This window comes from Camponotus floridanus, unplaced genomic scaffold (genome assembly GCF_003227725.1).
Source record: "Camponotus floridanus strain SB8 unplaced genomic scaffold, Cflo_v7.5 scaffold375, whole genome shotgun sequence".
NCBI classification, from domain to species: Eukaryota; Metazoa; Arthropoda; class Insecta; order Hymenoptera; family Formicidae; genus Camponotus; species Camponotus floridanus.
In genome coordinates this window covers 62,109-70,846 of record NW_020229520.1, presented here as the reverse complement: position 1 = coordinate 70,846, position 8,738 = coordinate 62,109, and the positions used below count along the sequence as shown (strand labels likewise).

Sequence of the window (8,738 nt, the reverse complement as noted above, 5' to 3'; positions counted from 1 at the left end):
AAGATAATATAATCAAAATATAAAATTTCTCAATTTAACGCTGTACATTAATACTAAATTATTTCATGACAAATGTCCTACCAATAACCAAGGACATAAATTTTAATAATATTTAAATCGGACACATGCATATACTACATAACCTAATTATAAATAAATACGCGTAAAGCAAATTATTAACAATAATAGTCAATCGCCATGTTATAGAAAACTAAATTCGTATAATTAATATATGCAATCCCTTATAATATCAATGAAAATTAACGCATAAGAATTAACAAAAGAAATAATAAGTTAACATTATAAATATGTAAAATAATAAAATAAAGGGAAATATTTACGCTTACTTATGTAATTTCTTCACGATTATCAAACCATAAATATGAAATGATTTATAAGCTTCCCTTTTCCCAATGAATATATATATATATATATTCTCTAATAACGTGTAGGAAAAATATATAATAAAAATACAATTAATACACATACATGTACATATATTAAACACGACGATTTTTGCCCTACACGGATATCGCGAATAAACTAAGACAAAATAATAATCCCTTGAGAAATCAATGATTTGACCAATGAGAATTTAATAAAAGATATTTCCAGCAACAGTATTCCTAAGCAAATTGTAATAAATTAGATAAAATCATTTTGATATATGAACAATCGAAATCTTAATGCATTAATCAAAATTTAAAATTATTATATGATCAATGATAATTCAATATTTCATTTATATAAAGCAAAAGTATCAACATTTATAAAATCTTATTGTATGCCGTTTATAAAATTAATATCTTAAGACATACAAACCAATATTAAAATTTTGATACATATACGTATACACATTCTTGTTAATTAATAATATAATTTTAAACCTTGTATTCCTTAACTTCCTCTAAAAAGAAATTAATACTAACAATCAAGATCTATATAAAATCCCGCGATGTGAGCGATTTTTAATAATCATCCACCTCGACATCGACAAATCCAAATATCATTTAAAAGTAAAGCCACGGTAGTCCTGCACCTGAAAGAGAAAAATTAATTAGTTAACGAATCTCAAAATTTTAATGAAACATCAATAATAAAATATAATTGGAAGAATCAAATATTAACGATAAAATTTAATAATTAAATTTTAGCGACAGACTTGATAAATTACTTGGCAGAATTGATTAAATAATTAATATGCATAGTACATGACAGGCAAAGCATATTATATAATCATAAAGGCAACACAATCGCCTTTAAATAATTAAAAATATAATAATTAAAACGTGCTAAAAATATAATAACATAATATTAATAGGTACGTCTTATAGTAGTACCATTAAAAATACTTATATAATCAAAAATCCTTACAACACCGATGTCTTAATTAAAAACATATGTATATATATATGTTTATATATATATATTTATAAAATTATGCGTTGAAGCAACCCCTATAATTTTCGACGTAGAAATGTTGATCCATCAACCCTCTTCCTCCCCGTATATAAATACATGTACGCTCCCATTCGGTAACCTGTAAAAGAAATAAAACAATTAATACAAAATAAAGCCAATACTTGGCGTAGACTTTGTTAGGATAATTCATTAAACGAATAAAGATTAACGATAAAAATCTGACGACCTTCTAGTAGCTTCCCCGGTGATGATTCTAGCAGTAAAATTTTAAAGGCAACCCCAAAAACAAAAATTTAAAATGTTTGTAACTTCGATATCTTTTACAATAGAGATATACTAAGGGCATAATTGTGATCCCATTACCAAGTAGATCAACGTACTAATCGATTAATTAATCAAAATAAGTACACGTCCTAATATGCTCCCGTATATAGTTCTAAAATAACAGTCCCTACTCACTAGAAGTATAAATATGATGCTAACAATCAAATTTACCAAACAAAAGTGTTGTAACTTCGAGATCTTTTACAATAGAATTATAAAAATAATATAATCATGATACCATGACCAAGTAGATCACCACACTAGTCGACTAATTCATCAAAAAAATGACGTCCAAACTTGGGTGAAAACGCTCTCGTATACATCTCTGGGATAATAATTCCAACATATTGGGTATATAGATGTAACCCCTCACGACGATAATATTTTATTTTCCATTGACCATCGATATACTGCTCCCAGTATAACCTATAAATCATAAAACCAAATAAATAATAGCTATGCACTAAATAATATCGCGATACTAATAATCGAAATACAAAACAAAATCGTATAAATATCAAACGAACTCTCCCTCTAAATAATATCATTAAAATCAAAATTACTAGTATCCGACTTAATATCGTCACAAGGATAACATAACAAATACAAGAATAATAAATGTTAAAATATTTATAATAATATAATTTAAGTGCCATTGAATAATTACAAGATATATATATATTAATCCCCAACTAACAATGAATATTTAATAAATATCCTATGAAACTTGTAAAGACAAAATTATAAATAAAAACGTAAGATAATAACCAAAATTTAACAATTGATAAAACTAATAAATTATATGGTACTAATAATTCTCTATGATTAAAATTGAAATTGCTTAAATGCAAATAATAATAATAACACTAATAACAATAATAATAACAATAATGAATTTGCATAAATTTTAATAAGACTTACCCTTAGAAATAATAATATATCCTTGACCATCAACATTTTAATTCAGCACTGCTTGTTTTCTTGCTAAACCTGTTGACACCTAAAAACAAATAAAAATGAATATATGTTCTTAGACCATAAATTAATAGAAATATTAACGATAAGAGAATTTCAGAAACAAAATTTTGGTAGTAAAATCTAGCTTCAAATTCTACAAAATAATTCTAACAATTATACATATGAATATATATATATATATGTATATATATATATATGCATCCACTCTTATAACCAATAATAAATGAATAATAAGACCTTAACAAATAAAATATTCACTTATAATAAGCTAATAACGAAATTTAACCAAATACTAGCGGCCCATAACACAAATAATAATTTAAAGTGATCTTACCTGAAAATCAAATAAGAATACCTTATATGACGAAGTCACATGACCCCCCTCCTGGATGCCTGAAAAATTAATGTAAAATAATATTTGGTCATAAGAATAATAATTTCTAACACGAGGCTGTCAATATTTTATAAAAATTTGCAAAGCGTTAAGTATAACAAAATGGATAGCATCTATATGCTTAAGGCATATACACATGAGCCAATGAAAAGAAAGAAAAACCAACTAGCATAAATGAACAAAATAATATAAAATTTAGATTAAAATAATTAAAAAATCAGAATAAGGCCAATGAACATCATCAAAAATCAACCATGAACATTTACGATCACACTCTTCTATATATGAATGCATGTACCAAGCCTTATAAAATATTAACACTTCATATAAAAAGTTTTCAACTATAATAATCCCCCTTTTTCAAGTACTTTAATGACAAAATTTCATAATACCAAACCTTATTAAGTATAATTATGTCAGAATATTACTTACTAGTAAGTCTTCATATGACGAAAATATATGGACACCCTATATTCGTGTTCCTACTCACCGGGTACCCCCCTGGCAAAAGTATCGCCTGAATAAATAAAATAATAATATTAAGGATGGACACCTATAGCTACTATGAATATAAAATGTATATACACAATTGTAAAATGCACGAACATTTACATATGAGCACTCTTATACGTATATATATATATATATATATATATATATATATATATGTACGTGCATATGAACATATGCAAATTTAATAATGTAAGACTAAAACCTTCCGAGAAATGAATAGAGCCCAGGTACATAATGTGCAAAATGACACTCGAAAAATAGAATCTAAATTCAAAAACTTTATTAAATAAAAATAAAAAATTACAACAATGAATATAATGACAGCAACTTCTTACCATGCATAATATACATGTATCATTAAGTCAAAGGAAATAAAACGTGAAAACACGAGAGAAATAGAGAAATAATATGTGTACTTACGAATAATACTGCACAAAGAATATTATGCGTATAACTCTACGAGTCGAACAAGCGTGCAAGGCCAAGTCCAGCACGTCGCGTTATCTCCATTGGAATTTTTAAACATCCTCTCCCGACCTAAAGGCAGAGGGAAGATCTAAATTCGCGCTCGCATGAATGCAAACCAAATTAATACATCGACTTCTCTTTTATAATTAAGCATTAACAAAGCATTTTCTATTAATATCACACTATTATCCAGTATCATATACCTCTATATACATATATATGCATACTATATGTGACATATGAACTGACTACATATACACATATGCATACATATTTTATAACAAAATCCAATAAAATAAAAGTAGAGACGTAATAAACAATCGCCAGGACAAAAAATTAACAAATATTAATAGATAAAAATATACACCTTTATATATATATGCATACTATATGTAACCTATAAATCGAATAAATTTACATATATGCACATATATTTTATAACCAAACTCAATAAAATAACGGTATAAATACAATAAATACGCGTCGCGATAGAAATTGACACATATATATATTAACATGTCCAGAAATCTCCCTATATATATGCATACTATACGTAATATATAAATTGAATAAATTTACATATACGCATATATATTTTATAACAAAACTCAATAAAATAAAGGTATAAATACAATAAATAAGCGTTGCGATGGAAATTTACAAATATATATCTTAACTTGTCCAAAATTATCCCTATACATACGCATACTATATGTAACATACAAATTGACTAAATTTACATATACGCATATATATTTTATAACCAAACTCAATAAAATAACGGTATAAATACAATAAATACGCGTCGCGATAGAAATTGACACATATATATATTAACATGTCCAGAAATCTCCCTATATATATGCATACTATACGTAATATATAAATTGAATAAATTTACATATACGCATATATATTTTATAACAAAACTCAATAAAATAAAGGTATAAATACAATAAATACGCGTCGCGATAGAAATTGACACATATATATATTAACTTGTCCAACAATATCCCTATATGTATATGCATGCTATATGCATATACATTTTGTAACAAATTTAACAATAAAACAAAGGAGGAGATATAATAGACTGCTACCGCGACAAAATTAATCAGCACACAAAACATATATATATATATATATTACGAATATTAACAAATAATTAATATTAATAACCCCAAGATTTTATACAATAATTATTAATCTTATACGATGATTATTAAATACGATTCAGTAAAAACTTGCTGAAATCAATTTTCATAAGCAATATGCGAATACATATCTATACATATATATATATATATATATGTGCTAATATAAAAGTCGCCCAAATGAAAATCTTCAAAGAATAAAATATTGTCAGAATCAAAAGACCTCTTGAATAAAAGATCACGGTAGAGCGTGCAATGAATTCTTCGAGCACATCCGTCGTGATCATTCTTAGAAGTAAAACGAGCCGCTTTTTCATACGTTGTTCCGAGAACTGTAAGAATAAAATTTCTTTTAGCGACATAATAACTATTAAGCGAAGCGATAATTAATTTCCATATATTCTTATTGTAAAATTTATTGTAATAATAATGGCTTAACGCATTAGAATTTATTAAAATATTATTCATAGACTTGAGTAATCATTAAAAGTCGACTTTGAAAATTTTAAAATATATACATATAAAACCACAAAAATTCTAATTGTTAAAGCCTTTATTAAATAAATCTTGTGAATGATAAATCTCAATAATTAACCTTAAGATAATTATTAAACCTGGGAATATTACGTGTAATATGCCAGTTTAAGCCACGTAAACGAATTTTAAAAGGTAATTCATTTAAAAAATATTACTGTTACTAATGTGTCTTATAAAGAGAAAGAATGCAGTGAGCATTCTTCGAAGGACATCCAGCATATCTATTTTTAGAAAAAGAGATAAGCCATCTTCGCATCCGTTGCGTTAGAATCTGCAATCCAAATGCTAAATTTTTCTTTACTAATTATTACTAATTATTAATTTACTAAATATTAATTAATCACTAATTATTAATTTTAACTATATACGCACCATTGTAAAAATCATTGTAATAATAATGGTTTAATACATCAGAATTTACCAAAATATCACTTAAAATTTAAACAATTGTTATAAATCGAACTCAAATTTTCTAATAACATAAATACGATATTATAAAAAATTCTGATTGTTAAAAATCATTATTAAAAATTATTCTAAAATTATTTAATAAATCTAAGACGCAAGACTTGCAATCCCTACCACAAAACTCTCACCCACCACATCGCAAACTCATAGCAGGAAGGGATAGCTCCAGCAGCCGACCCACCAATCACCAAAAAGGCCCACCTCTTCTCCCTACCATTAAACATCGAACCAGAGGAAGGTATATAAGGCCGCCGCCGCCGCCGCCGGTGTCTCTCTGCGCCATTAACTCGCCTGTGTCTCAGCTCTCTCTACGCCCATCAGATCTCCAGCTCTCGAAGAGGACAAACCTAGAAGCCTACCGGACACCTTAACTTATTCGAAAATAACTTAGTCGCGATTTTGATTTTTTTTTCTTTCGGGACTTAGTCTCAATCTCTATTAAGAGAGCTGTATCAACATTAACACTTTAATAAAGTGCTACCATCCAGCAACCTCTGACTCTTTGGCCATTCTCTGCGCTGCCTTGCCACTTCTTCAGGTTCTCACCGAGGGAAGGAGCAGCGGTGCCTGCATTCATCCATTGATCCCGTCATCCGGTAAGGAAATAATAAAATAATAATCATTCTTAATCAACCTTGATAATAACTTCGTATATTAGGTTGATTTATTCTAAATATATTGACAATTTTCCCAGAATCTTACCTGTCCGTATACAGACTTTAAATTTTTCTTTCGAGTTGAATTATTTAAATTTCAACCGACCCTCTGAGAACGCTCAAAGCGTATCCTAGAGTGTAGCGTCGTTCGAGTTAGTCACTCGATGTGCATTGAGTAGCAAATTCTACTCCTCTGCCGCTTTCACGGAGAGCTTCTCTGAAAGAATTTCTCCGTGGATCCTGTGCCGCTGTGACGTGACGTCTTGCACATCGATACTAGACTCAGAATCTAAGACTCGCTCCTAGAGGATCTGTCGAAATAATAGAATTTATGCACTGGCTTACAAGTTAACTATCGAAACATTTTATGAATTTTATACTTATCTGAAGTAAGCCAGCCGCTTCCACCCGTATCCTCGTCTGTATCCTTGAATCTCCAGACCTCTCGGTGCAGCCGCATGCTCCTGGAAATTCAGTATATGCTAGATAAATTATCATCCGTTGTACGACAATTTTCCCAGAATCCTACCTGTCCGTATACAGACTTTAAATTTTTCTTTCGAGTTGAATTATTTAAATTTCAACCGATCCTCTGAGAACGCTCAAGCGTATCCTAGAGTGTAGCGTCGTTCGAGTTAGTCACTCGATGTGCATTGAGTAGCAAATTCTACTCCTCTGCCGCTTTCACGGAGAGCTTCTCTGAAAGAATTTCTCCGTGGATCCTGTGCCGCTGTGACGTGACGTCTTGCACATCGATACTAGACTCAGAATCTAAGACTCGCTCCTAGAGGATCTGTCGAAATAATAGAATTAATGCACTGGCTTACAAGTTAACTATCAAAACATTTTATGAATTTTATACTTATCTGAAGTAAGCCAGCCGCTCTTACCCGTACCCTTGTCTGTACCCTCTGAATCTCCGGACCTCTCGGTGCAACCGCATGCCCCTGAAAAATTCAAAATATATTAAATAAATCATTAATTGCTGTACCCCAATGAACTGTATATAGCCGAACGTTTCAACCATGATATGAGAACGAGTGAGATATACTATCATAATCTACATTCGTTTATCTCATAATAATCCGTTAAGCCGTATTATTCGTCTTAACTCTATGAACCACCTTGCTGTGACTACATTTACCTTATAAAACCATTCATCTTAACAGGTACCTTTCTACGCATCATCGTAAGTAAACCCCTTTTGTGTTAAATCAATCGCATCAAACATAATAAATAGTCGTATTCCCTCGGTAGATGGTTAACCCCCGCCGAACTTCTTCCGTTGGACGCGAAATTTCCCTCCGTGCCGCGGGTATACGCCGCAGGCGTGCCTCCCGGTCGGTACTTAGGCTCCCTACAGCTCGTCAGTTGTTTGCCGACGAGAACGACTTAACAAGCAGAGTAACAAGGTACTCTCCAGTGCGTAGTTTCGCGCCCTCCCGCGCATACCCTTATCGTCCTCCCCGAAACCCTCCAGCGGTTCTTCAAGAGGAACAACAGCCCAGAGCCAGGCCGCCATCGCCCAATTACTCCCCCATCCAGGATTCATCTAATCCCAGCTACTCGCCGGTCAGGACCCGGAAGATCTTCCTTCCATACCGGAAGAACGAAGACCCATAGAACAAAGCACAGAAACTGAGGCTGGTCCATCCAACCCAGGTCAAGTTCTGGATCCCCCTGAACCAAATTTCTACCCGGAACCAGAGGACCTAGTCTTACCAAGCAGTATCCAACCCCTCGCAGGACTAACAGACGAAGATTTTATCGAGATCTACGAATACTTGCAGCGAGATAATTTCTTCAACAACCGCGAATAATAAC

The 8,738-nt window shown here is 30.8% G+C and overlaps 1 long non-coding RNA gene across 1 annotated transcript; it reads left to right on the top strand.

Moving 5' to 3' along the window:
- Window positions 1-6,813: 6,813 nt before the first annotated feature.
- On the top strand, window positions 6,814-8,490 carry LOC112638813. The gene is made up of 3 exons (XR_003123168.1): window positions 6,814-6,854; window positions 8,084-8,103; window positions 8,172-8,490. It is a non-coding gene; the product is annotated as an uncharacterized LOC112638813 (long non-coding RNA).
- Window positions 8,491-8,738: the final 248 nt, after the last annotated feature.